Raw genomic sequence first — 18,593 nt, 5'->3', positions numbered from 1 at the left:
CTCCCAGACCATCCCGTTTGCTGCTGCTTAGCGTGGTGGCTGGACTCCCATTGTGATGGATCCAGAAGTTTCTTTGATTTTTCCCACTTATCCATTATCTCTGTTCCAGACAAGATGAAAGAGGAGAACAGGTACTGCTTTAAAAGGAATCAATCTGTTTTATCATACTAGAGAAAAAGAGTGAATTCCGGGCTGTGGGCAATTACACTGTTCACATACTTATGTAGCTAGAACTTGGTGGAAGGTCTGTGAGGTGAAGTTGTGAAGTTTGCATTTTATTTCATTTTGCACTGGAGTTTCAAAGCACTAGGTGACACTATTTTGATTAGCCCAATAAAGGAGTGCTCATTAATATATATATATATATATATATATATATATATATATATATATATATATATATATAGTGAAAGGAATTGGGTTTGGCAAAGTGATGCCTTGGCTAAGCTGTTGGTGTCCCACAGGTGATGTTACTTAAGACTGGATAACCTAGATTTTGGTAAAAATGCTGCAGACTGATCTGCCTGGACCATAAAAGTGAAACCTATAGATGTGGAGAGTATAGGACTTCTCTGAAAGGAGCTAAATATTTATCCTGTCAAACATACAGGAGCAAGAGATGAATGGATTTTTGTTGGAGGAGGGAAGAATTTCCTTTCTCTGGTATTGAGTTAGCTGGGACCTGGACTCTGAGATAAGGAGAGCCCTGGGGATTTTTTCTGTGGAAAACCAAACTGACCTTCACCAGGTGTAGCCAACACAGGCAGTGGCTGAGCTCGGACTCGGAGGGCTGACTCTTAGGCTAGTGCTTCCTCCACTTATCCAGCTCATAGCCTCTGTCTCCCCACTGAATGAGATGGCAGAAAAAGACATCCTCTATCAATGCATGATTCACACAAATTTCAATGGATTTATGTTAAGTCTTTTAAGTTGAAATTCTCAGGGTGTATCTCCTAGCCAAACTACTAATACAAGTATGGTACTTTTCTAGTTGTTGCAATTATTTGTCCTGATTGTTCATTAGCAAAACCCTAGGTCTCCTGAATTATTCATGTCTCAAGAATAACCACAAAAATGTATTATGATCAGAGACAAGGGCCTTAGCCCTGCAAAGAATGAGGTATTGTCCTTGCACGGGAAACCCCTGTCCCATTCCTATGTAAATGAGGGTCATGAAGAATCTTTTTTTTTAAAGTGCTGATACTGCACATCATTAGTATCCACATATATAAATATCTTCTGATTATCCAGATCATCTGCAAACGAGGCGTCAAGGAAATCTTAACGATATTGGACATTTCATTTTTCCTGGTGTACAAGGTAATAAATATCCTTTCAATTATAAATTACATTATCTTATAAAAGATATGGACAACTGGAAAGGTTGAGAATTAAAGAATTTAATTTATTTACTATAACATTTTAATTCTCTTTTATAGTTATGGCCTATGCTTTTAATTCTTTAAATATTGTCTCATGTACTCACATGTTTATTTATTTTAAATATGTTACTCTGATGTTTGCTCTGGGTTATGTTAGGCCTTTAAAATAGTGACTGAAAACAAATTATAGAAAAACAGCAGTGACAAAAATCCTACATAATTGGAATATTAAAAGTTATCCTGCAAATGTGCATTCCTGTTTCCCTCCTCCATATTTACAGCAATGTATATAAGGAAAAATAAGGGGAACATCAACAGTTATAACAGGGGAACATGAAGGATGCAAGCCTTCCAGCAGGCAATAATATTTAAATAAATTTGGTCTTCGTATCATCCTCTTGAAGGCTTTCTTCCCATTTCAAATATTGTTTAACCTTGAAGATGGATTTTTAAAGTCAGTCATTGGCAGTTTGGTTCAGGACATATTCTCTTATGGCATTTCACAGATCTAAGGTTATTGGATATGTGTTGTCATTTTGTCTTGATTTGTTTTAAAATTACATTTAGAGCTCTCTTTGTAAAAAGTATTTCAAATGGAAGAATTAAGTTTTATTAAAAACATTTACCAAGAGTGACACCACTTACAAAAATCAATCAATATACTCTTGATAAAAATTACAGTATTCTTATGAAGAAATAAAACAATTATATTTATCTTCAGAATGCCTGATCTCTCTTCTCTTCCCTCAAAACAACAAAAAAGGCATTTTGTATATCATTTAAAAGAGAATGGAATTTTTCTTGTTTTCATGAAAAATAAAAATGATTGAAATAAAAGTTGCCATGATACAGTAGAAAACAGAAAACCCATGAACCTATTAGAATTTACTAACACATCAAATAAATAATCTACATGATAATATAGGAGTATAGACAAGACAAATACCCACTTCTAAGTGGATATTATACAAATGATATCTACCTATCAAAGTCACTGTAAGAATCAAATGAAATAATAATTATTTTAAAAGCTGTGTTTTTACAAGCAGTTAATAGAATAGACCAATATTCTTTTAAACTCACTGGGGGAATATTCCTAATAAGCATGAAATGTTTTATACTGTACTGTACTTGAATGCACGCATGCATGTGTGTGTGTGTGTATGTTGTAGATCTTGAATTAGAGCCACACACAATTCTTAAGGCATGTGAGTCATAATCTATATTCCAATTGTTTAATATCTTCCAGAATCTCTAATCTATACATCCAGTGTCACACTACATAAGCAGGAAAGGGCTCCATATTTTCCAAGTTAAGAATTAATACTCTTGTTTTACTTGTAGATAGAGTCAAAAGATGAAAGTGGTGTTTCTGATCACTTTCCTTTTGGTCACAGCTCACTGCACACCAGTAAGTAAACTCTTAATGTCTATTTCTGCAAATCAGTCTTGGTTCATGCATTCCAAACTTTTATATTCAACACTCAAAAAAAAAAAAAAATCTATCATTGGATTCAAAGCCACAGTCTCCATTTTAAGTTTCTTTGGAGCTAAAAGTAGCTCTTTCAACCTATTTTAAAAGACCCTGTTAGAAAAACAATAGATATGAGTCAAGCACAGCAGGGAAACTCTCCTGGCCTCAGAACAGAGCAGTCATTCTCAATCTTGGCTTTGGAATTGCTTGGGAAACTTTAAAAAGTTCTGATGTCTGGGTCCCACCCCCAAAACCTGACTTAATTGACCTGGGGTGTGATCCAGGCATCAGGATTTTTATATGCTCCTTAGGTGATTATTTCACTGGGCAACGGAGGTTGAGAACCACTGGATGAGGGAGGGGCCGTCAGAGGGAGCTGTGATTGCTCTGGAGAAGCCCTTGATAAACCTTGAGACAAATGGAAGCCGCGTGGTAGCAGGTTAAGGAAAACTACAGCTCAGGTCGTTATTATGAACAAAGCAGAGAGTGAGTAGGCTGAGAGAATTACAGGCTTACCTCGGAGACACTGCAAGCTGGGTTCCAGACCACAACAATAAAGCAAATATTGCAAGAAAGTGGGTCACACGAATTTCTTGGCTTCCCAGTGCATATAAAAGTTATGTTTACACTATACTGTAATCTATTATGTGTGCAGTAGCATTATGTCTACAAAACAGTGTGCACCTTTATTGAAGAATATTTTATTGCTAAAAAACGCTAACCATCATCTGAGCCTTCAGCAGGTCGTAGCAGTAATATTTTTAAAGATCACTGAGCACAGATCACCATGATAAATATGATAATAATCAAAAGTTTGAAATATTGTGAGAATTACCAAAATGTGACACAGAGACATGAAGTGAGCAAGCACTGGTGGAAAAATGAATGATAGACTTGTCACAGGGTTGCCACAAACCTTCAATTTGTAAAAAAAAAAAAAAAAAAAAATTGCAGTATCTGTGAAGTGCAATAAAACTAGGCATGCTTGTAAATATTTTTGGTATTAAAAAGGATTAGTGACCGATGTTAACAGATGCAAAATTCATTCACTTATTCTGTAAACAAATTTTTCTTGAAATGGGCGGATCATGCTAGGTGCCAGGATTACACAGATGACAAAACATAGTCCCTGCCTTCTGGGAACTCAAAGTCTAAATCTCCTAGTTAATTACTATTATTATTATTACATCTATTTCCTCAGTCTCCATACTCTTCCTCTCAATTTTCACAGGTACGAGAATTTCATTCTGGAATTCACCATGATCACTTCTTAAACTGGAAGGTAACTGTTCTTTTTTTTAAAAAAACAAAATTAGGAATATTTGTTGTCTCCTAGGAAGATATGATTTAGGGAGAAAATATGTGGCATTTTCAAGAAGTAATATTTTCAGGAACATAAAGTATGATTACAAGATTTTCTCCAAGAAAAGGGAACCCTCTTACTGTTTTGGTGGGGATGTAAATTAGTGCAGCCACTATGGAGAACAGTATGGAGGTTCCTCAAAAAACTAAAAATAGAGTTGCCATATGATCCAGCAATTCTACTTCTGGGCATATACCCAGACAAAACTATAATTTGAAAAGATATATGCACCCCTATGTTCATAGCAGCACTATTTATAATAGCCAGGACATGGAAGCAACCTAAATGTCCATCGACAGATGAATGGATAAAGAAGATGTGGTATATATACACAATGGAATATTACTCAGCCATAAAAAAGAATGAACTAATGTCATTTGCATCAACCTGGATGCAACTAGAGATTGTCATACTAAGTGAAGTAAGTCAGAAAGAGAAAGACAAATACTGTATGATATTACTTATATGTGGAAACTAAAATACGATACAAATGAACATATCTACAAAACAGAAATAGACCCACAGAGATAGAGAACAGATTTGTGGTTGCCAAGGGGGAGGGGGCTGGAGGAGGGATGGAGTGGGAATTTGGGGATAGCACATGCAAACTATTACATATAGAATGAATATCAACAAGGTCCTACTGTAAAGTACAGGGAACTATATTCAATATCCTGTAATAAACAGTAATGGAAAAGAATATGAAAAAGAATATACATATGTATAACTGAGTCACTTTGCTGTACAGCAGAAATTAACACAACATTGCAAGTCAACTATACTTCAACAAAATTTAAAAAAAAAGAAAAATATTTTCTCCAAGGTTAAAATGAAAAATCTAAGGTGGGAAGCATAGGAACCAGCCTCACTGGCATACCTAGGAATTCTGTGGACAGTTCCTGCCAGTTGGGAGAATCATCTCCAGAGAAATAGACCATCTCCAGGCCTGTGAAAGTTAAAACACCAGCCTTGTGTCACTTCTTGTTTGGGTGAACACCACCCTTCTCAATATACAACTGGTTTAGATCCTTCTCTTTCACAATAAGGGGTAACATAAGTCATTAAACGTCTTTTACAAGTTTAGCATAATCTGACTTAAATAATCTAGAACCCAGAGATCACCAGAATACTTTGTTTTTGCAACTGAATATTATGTTCTTACTTTTCAGAGGATCCATCAAAGAATGAGCCCATGTAGACTATTACTGCATCACCTGGTAAACTCATTAAATACATCCATTATAATATCTAAAATTCCTCATTAACAAATTACATGTATTATTCATCTCAACCGACAAATGTCTACTTTTTTTGCCAAGCAAGCTCAGAGATAAATTTATACTTATTTTCAGTAATTATCTTTAGCATAGATTTTGATCTGTACATTGTGGCCTCTTGGTATATTGCTTGCTGCTTTGCACCTTCCTGAAGATGCCTGGAGCATCTTTGAAAGCTCAGGTTTCTGCTCAGAGAGAACTGCCAAAGCACACAGCTCTCTGTTCCTCACCTTGGCTCTCAACTTCCCTTTCCTTTTATAGTCTGACTAAAAAGGCAGAGATAAATCTTTATGTTTCTATGGACTCTGGTTGTTTTTTAGGGGAGTTAATCTCTGGAAAATTTTTGTACTGATACTCATCTCAGCTAACTCCTAACTCCCTTTTCTTCTATATGATTGTCCAATTTACATTACAACAATTTTCTTTACTACTCACAGACCTTAAAGTAATTTTTGCAATTTCTTCTTGGAAGTATTTCTTTTTTTAAGAACTTAAAAAATTATATGTGAACTGAAACAAAATTTCCTAACAATTAAATGTCAGGTAACTGGGTTTTTTTTCCCCCCTTTGCAGTACCTTCAGAGGTTTTATAAACTCTTCAATACCTGTGTAAGTTTTCATTTTTGATTTTTCTATCATTATCAACACTTGAAAGAAGAATGAAAGTTCAGGAAAATAAAGAGAAAGACAGGAAATGTGAAATCATGTTTGAGGGTTTTGTCATCATAATACTGGCTAATTTCCCATTTATATCTTATTTTTAATAAAACTTTGTCACTGCTTATGAATTAAGAATGTTCCACGTACTAACAAAATTGCTAATTAATGGAAGAACTAAAACTTGTGAATCTGTCTGAAAAGCATTACAATTTCTTGGAAATGTTGAAGATAGTTATTAAGCAAAAGTCCTCTCAAATTTTCATTACATGTATCCTACTAAAAATATCTGAGAGGGAACTTCCATTTAAAAAAAATATACATATATATTTATATATAAAATATGTGAAATTATTTAAGAAATCATAAGTTCTTAAAATTATTCTATTTCCTTCTATTTTTCAGCTCTAAAATGTCCATTTTATGCCAAAGTCACCATCTTATCTTCTAATTCCTTGAGCATTTTAATCACAGTTATTTTAAAGTCAGTGTCTGGTAACTCCACTGTTTGGACCTCCAACTCTTCTAGTTGTTCTTCCCAAAAAGATTGGCTGGAACAACAAGGTTGGAAAGAAAGTACTTGCTTTTCTTTTCAAAGATGAAATGCAAACAATTTGAAATTTCAGTAATTAACTGTCATATACATAGAGAGAAATAGAGGAAGTTAGTAATGTTAATAAAACTAAAAAAAATGGTATTGGTTGAAAATTCTCCCCTCTTATCTATATAAACTTAAAAATATTTTATTACTCAAGTAGTAGCTACGTAATATTTATATGTCGAGGATTTATAAATGCCTTTTTTGTCTTGATTTTTATTTTATCAGCGGAAACCACCAATGAACAGATGGACTACCATAGTCCCCATGCTACCATTCCCACCAATAACAGAAATTACTCCTCCTTTGACTCCTAACCCAACAGACTCCTTTACCCCCGACAGACGGGGAGATTCATGATTCATGAAGTTCTCCAGGAACTTCGTAGCCAAATGCGGCTTCTTTCTCCAGCATTGTTTAACACCGCAACTGATGATCAAAGACTTTATCTCTCTGCTCCTTGTACCACAGTGAACACTTTTCAGTATCCTGGATAAAATGGCAGTGCTTCATTAAAAATGTTTATATCACTATATTATTCCCACGTGGAATGTCATTTTCCATCATTATCGACATTTAAAGAGAGATCAGGAAAACAAGCAAAGGAATCTAGGAAACAGGATCTCTTTTTCTCTGGGAAGTCATATGCCTAGCTAAGAACCAGAGATTCTATGACAAAGGAAGGAAGGAAAAAGAATATCGGGGAGGGGTATGCAGCCTGCAGTCTCTGCCATTCTTGGGGAGGGCTGGGTGACAGGACTGTCCTCAGCCTACATCCAAGCCCTTGAGAGACAACTGGGATGTTTCCGGCAAGAGGAGATGGTGTTTTGACCCTTTTAACTGGGATGGAAATTGATGAAGCCATGCGGAAATGCACTTAAAATTTCCTTTTGTCTTATTTGAGAGGCAAAGTTACAAGTTTCTCCCTAGTCTGTCTCTACAGATGTACAAGGCAAAAAGGAACAAAAAAGATTTTACAGATATTACTCATTCTCCACCTCTACAAATCCGCAGTCCACTTTTCAGGAAAGAGAATGGTAACCATTTTACCTCTTAATTAAGAACAGTAATCACAGTCTATTAGTCCCTTCTGTTCCTTCGTGGTGGAAAAATCACTACATGGCATTCATAGGGGACTTTGGCTTCATTTGGGAAGTTTCCCAAAGGTCTCTCTTTACAACTGGTTCAACAGGGCTACACCTAAAAGTCAAAGGGAATGGAGTCTGCATAGGAGGGGACATGCATCTATTTCATAGAAACCAAAGTCTCAGACTTGGAAAGGACCTTAGAGGCCATTGAGTGGACATCACCTGGGAGCTTGTTAGAAATGCAAAAGAGATCAGGCTCCACTGGGGACCTACTGAAGCAGTATTTGTGTTTAAGCAGGACCCCCCAGTGCTTCTCCAAAACGTCACTGACATATAGACATCTGCCAGAATACCTCAGTCTATGTAAGAGAGACATTCCATAGTCTTTTCTTGGCTAGCTTTGATCTTGTAAAAGTCATTTTTTTGTATGGAGTTAAAATTTGGTTCTAATCCAACTCTTTGGGGTCACATCAGATAAATCCAGCCTGGTTTCTCAATGTTAACCCTTCAAATAAATAAAGATAACTTTCACAGTCCCAAGTTCCTCCAAGAAAACTTCCCCAGTCCTCCAACCATCCTCTGTATGACATGGTATGATTTTTCAATATCCTGGGAGTCTTTGCCAAATATTCTTTAGTTTTTATATTGTTCCCATCCTCGAAGATCGTTTTCAAAACTGCACATAATACCACAGATGTGATCTGGAAAATGATAAAAATGGGGTGATTGTCTCCGACATTCCAGATCCTACATCTGTTAATATGATTTAGGGCTGTGACTGTCTTTTATTTTTCTTAATATTTATTTATGTATTTGGCTGTGCCAGGTCTTAGTTGCGGCACGCGGGATCTTCTTAGCTGCGGCATGCATGCAGGATGCAGGATCTAGCTCCCTGACCAGGGATCAAACCTGGGCCCCCTGCATTGTGAGCGTGGAGTCTTAACCATTGGACCCCAGGGAAGTCCCTGTAACTGTCTTTTTGGGTAACCACTAAGTCCTTTTCCTGCATTGCTAAAAACATGTTAGATGTTTTCTGTACCTGTACCCTTGGACTGAAGGACAGGACTTTACATTTACCTCTGTTACCACTTATGTGATTAGACCCAGCTCAGCATTCTCACACACAGATATTTCTAATCTAGACTCTATCATTAAATATATTTGAGTTCAGTGCTCCAATACATGGTCTTAACTCTCTCTGTTCGTTCACCTATCCATCCAACAAACAATTTTAAGTATTTCCTCGGTTCCAGGCACTGGGGAAACAGATGACAACGGGACAGTCTGGACTTCTGTCCTCATGGGATTCTCACTGCTTTGAAGCAGTATTTGCTCTCCCAGGGAGGGTGCTGTTAAACATAAAATATATTTGACAGTATAGCAGATACTGTAAGGGCTATAAATTAGTTTCATGACCAAAGCACTGAGAACAAATAGAAGACTTAGTAAAGCAAATATTTACATGGCTAATAAATGGGTATGTTACAATGCATCTTGATAGCTGAAGCCTGGACAGAAATGCTTACCCAGAACTTCCCAGCCCTGTCTCCATGTTAGTATCATCTGGGGACCTTAAATACACCTAGGTCCCATCCCAGACCTACGGGATTGACATTCTTGGTTGTGCAAGGAACCAAAGCATCAGCATGTTAAAAATGCCTGGGGTGATCCTAATGCGTAGCTGGGTTTGAGAACCATGGCTCCACACGGGTTCTCAGAAGCACGGTGGTCCCTCTACATTGTGTGGATTGGTTCTGGGACCCCCCACGGATACCAGAACCTGTGGATGCTCAAATCCCTTATATATAGTAAAATGGCCTGGTATTTGCAAACAACATATGCACATCCTCCCTGTATACTTTAAATCATATCTAGCTTACTTATAATACCTAATACAATGTAAATGCTGTGTAGTTTTTACACTGTATTGTTCAGGAAATAATGACAAGGAAAAAAAGTCTGTCAGCCACAACCATCATTGGCCTAACTACCTAGTACACACGTCAGCAATAACGTAACATTTTCTTTCAACACTTGGATTGCTTTTGTTAATGACCTGAAAGAGAACTACACAGAATAAAACACAGAATATTTAAAACACAGGTACAAATAGAAAATAGAAATAGAGAAAATATAAATTCATTCCCTCTTTCTTTCACACACACACTGTGTTAACACTTACCAAAACCCTGGTTCTTCTCTCTTGATATCCCTGGTATGATGACGATGTTGACAACGACAACTGCTATATGGTGCCTACAGTGCCCACGTGGTTGGGCGACACGAGATGTGTGGCACTGAGACCTCAGGCTGAATTGAACCTTTGACAGAACATCAGAAGGACCATCGCAGTGGGAGGAACCGACTTCTGACTGCAAATTGTTGACGCTTTGGAGGAGGCTTAATAATAGTCAGGACCTGCTGTAGAAAAGTGTTTCTTTTTCTTTGCAACATCAGACAAATCTTGCAGTGGCTCTGGGAAGGTGTTGTTAGCCCTCGGGCTATTTCAGGGTTGTACTTGAGAATCAGTTCCTTCAACACGTGGAGCTGTTGAAAAAATCTGCCACAAGTTTTTCAAACGTCCAAACCAACGAACCCCGCTCTTGAAAAACCTACTTCATCATCACTCTGGCCCTGAGCGGTAAGTCCTGCACGCTGCCAAGGCCCCGCCGCCGCCATCTGGAGCACGAAGTGGATCCTGGCACCGCTTACCTTCACACTCCGAACACTCCACACAGACGCTCACTCTATTCCTGCAAGCGCTAGACCATCACTCACAAAAGAAAGAGGTCTCCAAATTGTAAACGCCAGGCAGTAACATCTTGGATCCCAGAATATTTGCAAAAATAGGTACAACATGAACAAGGCCAAAGGACACTGCACACATTTACACACTTCCACCCCCTCGTAGTGGTGTCATTCTCTAGCTCCTGACAAATCTGCAGGCTTTATTGATGTGGTAGGCTGAATAACAGCCCACCAAACCTCCCACGACCCGATCTCTGGAACCTGTGAAAATGTTACTTCGTGGAAAACAGCTCTAGCAAGTGTCATTAAGGATTGGAGGTGGAAAGTATCACGAATTACCCAACTGGCCTTAGAGAAAAAAAAAAGAAAGGCCTATATAAGATGTCAAGAGGAGCAAAACGCTAAACCGTTGACTTCAAAACAAAAGGGTTTGCAGCAAATAATTCATAAAAGCGATATAACAAACACAAAAACATTCCCGAGAAAATAAGAAAGACAGCTCTCTGCCTCGAAGTATTGCGTTTTCATTAACTATAACCCGACCATAACCGCGATCTTACTTTCTTTCTTGTCAAAGTTTTGAACGCTACCGGTTCATTCCTGTTTCAAGAAAGAAGGAATAGATCTACCTAGAAAAACACATAACTCCGAAATAAAAGTAAACCTGATGAAAAAAAAAAACAAAAAACAAAGGCAGTGTTACGAAAGCATTTGACACGCGCTTAGAGCTCACTTTCCTTGTTCTACAACACATACCAGGGAAAAGTACGAACACAGTTCCTTTAACACCACAAATTGTACAAGCAAACTTCCAATACTTGGGAGAATCGCAATGATGACCTCCACGGACGAAAACTAAAACTCGCGCTTTAAAAAAGGCCAACTGCAGGATACCTATACTTTTCCTTTCTAGTAAGCGTGAAATCGTACCATGGCCGGGCACCTCACCCTCAAATTCAAATAACTCTACAGATAGGATCACTTTTCTCATGCAGTCGATAGACCCCCTTACTTCTAGAATAAAGAGTTTCTAAGCTACTATTACCAGCAGCAATATTTTGATACCTAGATATTGCCAAAAATCTTAGAAAAAATATGTGTAGCTTAAGCATGACCAGCAGTCACTGCACTCATCTACATATTCCACACCCCTTTTGTGATCTCATTTAGCACGTCCTTTTCCTAGCATTGTTAGTGGTGCAGTTCCAATAAAACTTAAAGGTAAAGACACTCTACAAATTTAAAGATAAACAACATAAATTAGCTCCTTCCTTCAAGGGTTTGGGCAAATGACGTCGCTGTGATATATGGCGGTTCAGCAAGGCTCTGTACACGTAACTAAAAGAGCTACTCTGAAAAGATGAAATTTGGCAAACCACGTTTGAAACTCCAGTCCTTGTATTGATGAAAATACGTTGTCAGTTTAAAGCTTCAAGCACAAGGACAAAATGTGCTTTCTTTCAAATATGTGGCAAATGATCGCCCTTAACCTGAAAAGTCAGTTGCACAAACACTCATTCTAACTTTGAATTGAGCAAACTAGGGAGAAAGCTCGTGCAGCGCCCCCTCCTACACACACGTATTTGGAGAAGTCGCGGGAGTCTGCACAGCCGGAGTGGTCACACTCCGCCAGTGGGAACCAGCTTCGTGATCAGAGTGTCTCCCCTACCAAGCAAGAAGAAATTGTTTCCATGTATCATTAAACCCTCCTGTCTTCAACTCTACAAGCACAGGGTCCTCCGTTCCCTTTTTCACCGGGCCTTTGAAATCCAGAACAAGACTGCTGGAAAATCCATCCTGCAGGAAACTCCCGAGCCCTCCTAGACTCATATTAGACTTCAAAAAGAGCAAGTCCTGTCTCAGGCAATGGTTAGTAATTCACATTTCCACGTCCACATAATAAATATTATCAATCTCCCCAATCCTCTCCTTCCTTCTTCACTGTGAATTAGAATTGGAGTTTCCAAGTTTACCTGTTCTTCAGTTGTCTCTCTTGGGATTACACTAGAACCAGGACTCTTCTGGTATTCTCCCTTGGCCAAAATAAATTAGCCAGAGTTTTATATCTTTAAAACAGGAAGAAATAATGCTGTTTCAAAAAATCTTATTAAAGATGGACCGGAATAACTGAGAATACAGAGGTGTCTGAGGTGGGGAGAGACACAAATATTGGGGCAAGAGGGGAGGGGACTCTGATGTGAGCTGCAATCTGACCTTTAGACAGTCTACCAGTTTGATTTTTTACAGACTATCTCCCCCAAAGAAAAAAGTATTATGTAATATAGACATACATATTACACATATATACATCTACATAAACATATACATAGATATAATCTATAAGCAAAATATCTACATTTTGTTTTGTGACATAAAAATTAAGATACCTGGAAATCTGGTTGGGAAGCACTCATGTAAGGGAAAAAAGTGATGTCTGTACACTAGACTACTGTTACCATCAAACAAATCTTAAATCTAAAATGCCATTTTCGGATTTGTGACTAGTGGTGCTTTCTTAAACAAATACCAGAGCTGTGAAAGAGCCCATAGTCTTACAAGGCTAGTTTCAATATTTCACAAGAAATTCATTGATATTGGCCTAGTAATCAAAATATTTACCTAAGACAGTCTGCCTCAGGGCAAGAAGGTCCTCCACTCTCTTGTAGCTCAAGCAGGGTAAGAAAAGCATTAGTGCTATAATCCTCACAGAAACCCTGCAGATGTGAATATCCTTTGAGGAGAGCCACAATATGATTAGAAAAATATAAGGAAATATACGTGTGTGATAAATACTAATATAAGTTAGCAGAGAGAAAGCGGAGAAGCTTCCTTCTTAGTCATTTTACAAAGGTTGTAAACCTCTTGGCAAAACCAAAGTAGACATAATAATCTCGAAGATAAATCTCATTTATGAACAAAAATGCAAAACTCAACTAAATCTATAAAATCTTTATGAACTGAAGCTAGTAGTGTATTAAAAGAACATATACAAGAACTAAATAGGTTTCACACCAGGAATATAGAACTGAAGTACATGTAAGTATACTGTACCTGTGGGCAGGATACAAATTTGCTCTCTAGAAAGCTCTCTTGGAGGAACTTCACTTGCAGGATGTGGATGTGTACACTTTCTGGTACATTTCTATTTGCCCACCAAGCATAACATCGGAGCAAAGGCCAGCAAGGAGAAGACATGATGTAACTTAGGTTCACTTAATTAGAATTTGACGTGTGCCTTGTATTTTTCTCTGACAACAATGGTAGTTTTTATCTGGAAAAAAAATAAAACTTACAAAATATTTCAAATGTTACTTGTCTACAGGATTTGGTTCTCTTTCTTTGAGGGGTTCTCTGGTGGTCAGGAATTCACAGTCCGTGTACTGTACTGGCCTCACCCAGGTTCTGAAGTGCATGTTCCCCTCCAGCCTCAGTATAATTACGTATGATCAAGGGCGTGTGGTTGGTTTCAAAGCCAGGGGTGAGCAATTCTCTCAAAAACAAATCCTGAAAACAGACTGTCACTCCCCATCTGACATCATCTTTTGTAAGGCCTCCCGTCTAGAAAACACACAAAGCCACAGGCATTTTGTGGGGTTAAGAGAATATCTGGTGGGTATTGCTCTCTGGTGGAGCCTCCTGCCTGTCTTAGAATGCTCCAGCGGCAGCAGGTGAGTCTTGAGGGGTCTGGAGGGAAATGCCTACGCTCTGATTTATGGATTCAGGGCTTAGTGACCTTCAGGCATCAGCTAGAGCAGGAGCTACTTCCGGCAGATATGGCAACATGAAATAGTCACTGGAGTAGAATGGAATGTTTGTATCCTGGGGGCGGGCAACAAGACCCACAGGGGTAGGAAAAGATTTTAGAATTTTTTAATTTTTAAATTCATACTTTTAAACTTATTTTTAGTGAGTTCTATAATGTACGTAATAAATAGGCAGTAGAACATGCTGAAAATGGGTAAATAATTATATGATATATATATACATACACATTTATATGCATATATATATGGCACACACTCAAAATTGTTTACTGATGAAGCACATGATTAAAAACAAACAAGAAACAGAGACCACGGTGGTAGAAGTCTGTTAGGTGAGCGAGCCTGTTGATTTGCCTGCAAGGTTTCCAGTTCCTTCTTCCTTGTGGTCTTCCCCAGCAGATTCACTGAAGGGAAAAGGCAGAGACAGAATCTGCAAAGTCTGTGGCTGGGAAAGATTTTCCCGTACATTTCTTTGTTGTTCGAACTTGAAATGATAAGACTGTAGTCATTAAATATGTTTTCCCCTTTGCTAAACCTCTAGAGGAGTGAGTAGTTTAAGAGAAGAGATGAAGGAAACAAAACAGCCCCATACTTACAAGATGTTTTAAAAATTAGCATCTCTTGGATAAAAGGGTCTTTTTACTCAGATTGTTTACTATAGCTTTCCTAACATCATTCCAGCAAGCTTTTAAGAAAATTTAACTGAGCAGGTAATTTAAACATGTACTGGTTATTAAAACCTGTTTTGTAGCATTGTTGGGAAGATCAAATAGATAGCACAGTGCTTTGGCTGTAATGAGAGCTTAGAGAGGATTAGTTTTGTTATTTCTGTTTTATTATTATTATTTAAAATTTTTAAATTATTATGACATAGCTCCCCGCTTGGCCTTTCTTGAGGTGGTTCTCTAGATTTCTGGAAGTTTTTTGGGACCCTGGGAAATTTATTCTCTCTGACCCTCTTTCCAGGCTGGGCTGGTTTCACGTCCCATTGTCCCTGACCGAACATGGGTGCTTAATTCTCCTCTGATATGGAGCATTCTTACTGAGCAGTTCCCTTATATGTGGCCAGACTGGTCAGGTTGCTTTCCCTTCGTAAGGGGCCAGTGGAACTGGCAGGACTGACAAGCCTTTAATATAAAAGGTAACAACTTTCATCTCTTTATCCCTGCCACATTGCACAGTGCTCAATAAATGTTTATTGGATTGAACTGAATATTAGGAGAGGCAGTAAATTTAGTCAAAGGAATGACTCTCTAAAGGTGGAATATCAGAAAAAGAGAGGTCATCTTTGGGAGTTAATATTCCTTAGACAATCCCACAGAGTATCAGCATAATCTGCCTACAAAAATCAGTCCAGCTGACTTCATCAATACAGAAGGCTGAGTGGTGGGTGGGGAATGGCCCACTATGGGGAGTGCTGGTCAGGTGTGTGTCAGAGGAAGACCCTAGATTCATGGGAAAATAAAAGTAGACAGTATCATTGTATATGACAGGGAGGTGGCTCCCAGGTACAGAGGTACCCCAACACCTGGAACTGTACCACATATATATAGAACCAAGGGGCCTGAAGAGCAAGTCTTGGGAGCAGTACAGTGGGCCTGTGTCTCAGCTTGGGCTCCTATAACACAACACCATAGACTGGGTGGATTAAGCAGCAGAAATTTATTTCTCACAGTTCTGGAGGCTGAGCATGGTCAGGTGCCAGCATGGTCAGGTTCTGGTGAGGGTTCTCTTCTTAGCTTGCAGACAGCCACCTTCTTGCGGTATCTTCACATGGCAGAAAGACAGAGTATGGGAGCAAGCAATCTCTCTAGTCTCTTCTTTTAAGGGCACTAATCTTATCATTAGGATCTCAGCCTCATGACTTCATCTAAACCTAATTATCTCCCAAAGACCCACCTGTAAATATCATCATACTTGGGGGGGTAGGGCTTCAACATATGAATTTGAGGGGCACTCAATTCAGTCCATAGCAGCCTAAGTACTTGGGTTGGAATCCCAATCTTCATTTCATAGCCAGGGCTTTGGGCAAATTATTCAACCTCACTTTGCCTCAGTCTCCTCATCCATAAGATGGAAATAGAAATACAAGTCCCTGCCTCAGGATGCTGTTGTGAGGCATGAACAAATACAATTAAAGAACCTGGACCAGTGTCTGCAGCATGGCAACTGTGAAATATAGTGTAAGTTATTTTTGTTATTAGCTATAATTATCCAGAGAGGTGAGGGCAAACGAAAACCCTTAATAAATAAAGTGAAAGCTGAGCTTTGCACTTGAACCCAACCAGAACACCCACTTTAGCTAGGTCAACATTTACCAGTGGCCTCGGGAGTTGGCAGCAAATGACCTGGAACCAGCCTATGTGCCGTCACGGGTCTGCCCCGACACACCTAGTCTCCTGTGCAGAGCATCAGGCTTCCTTTGCCACCACCTGGGCCTACCTTGTACTTCCTGTTCTCTCTCAACTGCCACCTTGTCTTAGCATTTCTCTGTGTCTGTCATTTTCTCACTTCTCAGGGGAAATCTTTAAGGGTTCTTGGTAGCCATTCTCTGGTGGCTAAAGAGCCCTATTCCCTCCTCAGGGTGGCTTCCTAGGACTAGCTGCTGCCAAGGGGCTGCCACTCATGCTGGTTCTTCCTGTACTTGGATCCCCAGAGCAGAGGTCAGCAGGGCAGCCACCAGAACAGGAGATGCTTGGGGGAGAGACCCGCAACCAGGGCAGGAAGTCTAGAAAGTACTGCAGTCTTTTTAAGCTCCCAGATTCCATTTAGCTTTGTTCTCCCTCCTTCTTCCAGACCTATCAGACCCAACACCCCCTTTTAAATACAAATATTTTGTAATTCTCAGGTGAGTCTCCAGGAATGAAATGCATAGATAAAACCATCTACCTGTATACTTACCTTCAAAGAACTAATATAATGCTCTAACTGTGCTATAAAGCAGAACTAAGGAGAGTGATTTATAGATATTTCAATATGTAGATGCTCAGGCATGACACTGTTAGAAGACACTGTTTGTCAGCTCCTTGGTTTCCAGGCAGACCCCCATGAATACAACACGCACAAATGCAAGTGGTGGGCCACTGGTGATTTGATTTTCCAAAATGGTGGACATTTCCTGGAAAATTCCAAATAAAGTTCAATTTTGCCTGGATCTGCCTGAGAACCACTGCTCTCAGCTGTTTTGAGAAAAGCTCTGTGTAAATGGTAAAATATTCATGCATGCCCATTTCCCTGTCCAACTCCAAAGGGCCAAGTAAGAAACAGAGGCCTTGGGATCAGAAAGAATCAACTGGAGTCAAGACAGACATTCAAACCCTGCTGTACCACCTCCTTTGATGTGACCTTGGGGCAGTTATTAACCTTTCTAACCTTGGCTTCCTCATCTACAAAATATGCATATAAAATACCCACCTGGGGCTTACCTGGTGGTGCAGTGGTTGAGAGTCCGCCTGCCGATGCAGGGGATGCGGGTTCGTGCCCCGGTCCGGGAGGATCCCACATGCCGTGGAGCGGCTGGGCCCGTGAGCCATGGCCGCTGAGCCTGCGCATCCGGAGCCTGTGCTCCGCAACGGGAGAGGCCACAACAGTGAGAGGCCCGCGTACAGCCAAAAAAAAAAAAAAAAAAAAAAACCTACCTGATGTAGTTACTGCAAGGATTAAATGAAATAATGTGTGAAAAACACACTACACAGGACCTGGAATATAGAAAGCTCTCAGTAAAGGATTTTAGAGTGACAAGTAGGCAGGAAATAGTGTAGGGAAGGAAAAAAACGTCTTTTTCCTCTACCCATCTTAGGTTCTCCAACTGGGGTCCTGTAAGCTGGCAAAGACAGATTAACAAGGGAAAAACGTAAGTTTATTAACATGTGCATCACGCATGTACACAAGGGAGCACCCAGCGATGAGTAACCCAAAGTGGGGGTTAGAACTTGGGCTCATAGCCTAACTTAGGCTAAAACAAAGGAAAGGGGTTTGGGGTTTCTGGGTGTGGGAGACCAGTCATGGGAAGGTGACCAGAGAAAGCACAGTAACAAGGGCAGTTTAGGAAGGCTTGTTATGCAGATTCAAGTCATGCCTTCTCCATTGGTAAGAGTTGTTAAGAGCCCTCCTCTTCCTGGTACCAGAGAGGAAGACATCTGTTCACAAGTGGAAATCTTTACAAAAGGAAAACTTATCCCCTGTTTTTAGAACTTTTCCTGCATCTACTGGGTCTCAGTGGCCCTAGCTCAAAATAACTCA

Source organism: Mesoplodon densirostris, chromosome 1 (assembly GCF_025265405.1).
Source record: "Mesoplodon densirostris isolate mMesDen1 chromosome 1, mMesDen1 primary haplotype, whole genome shotgun sequence".
Taxonomy (NCBI): Eukaryota; Metazoa; Chordata; class Mammalia; order Artiodactyla; family Ziphiidae; genus Mesoplodon; species Mesoplodon densirostris.
The sequence above is the reverse complement of the archived record's forward strand: the minus strand, read 5'-3'. Positions refer to the sequence as shown.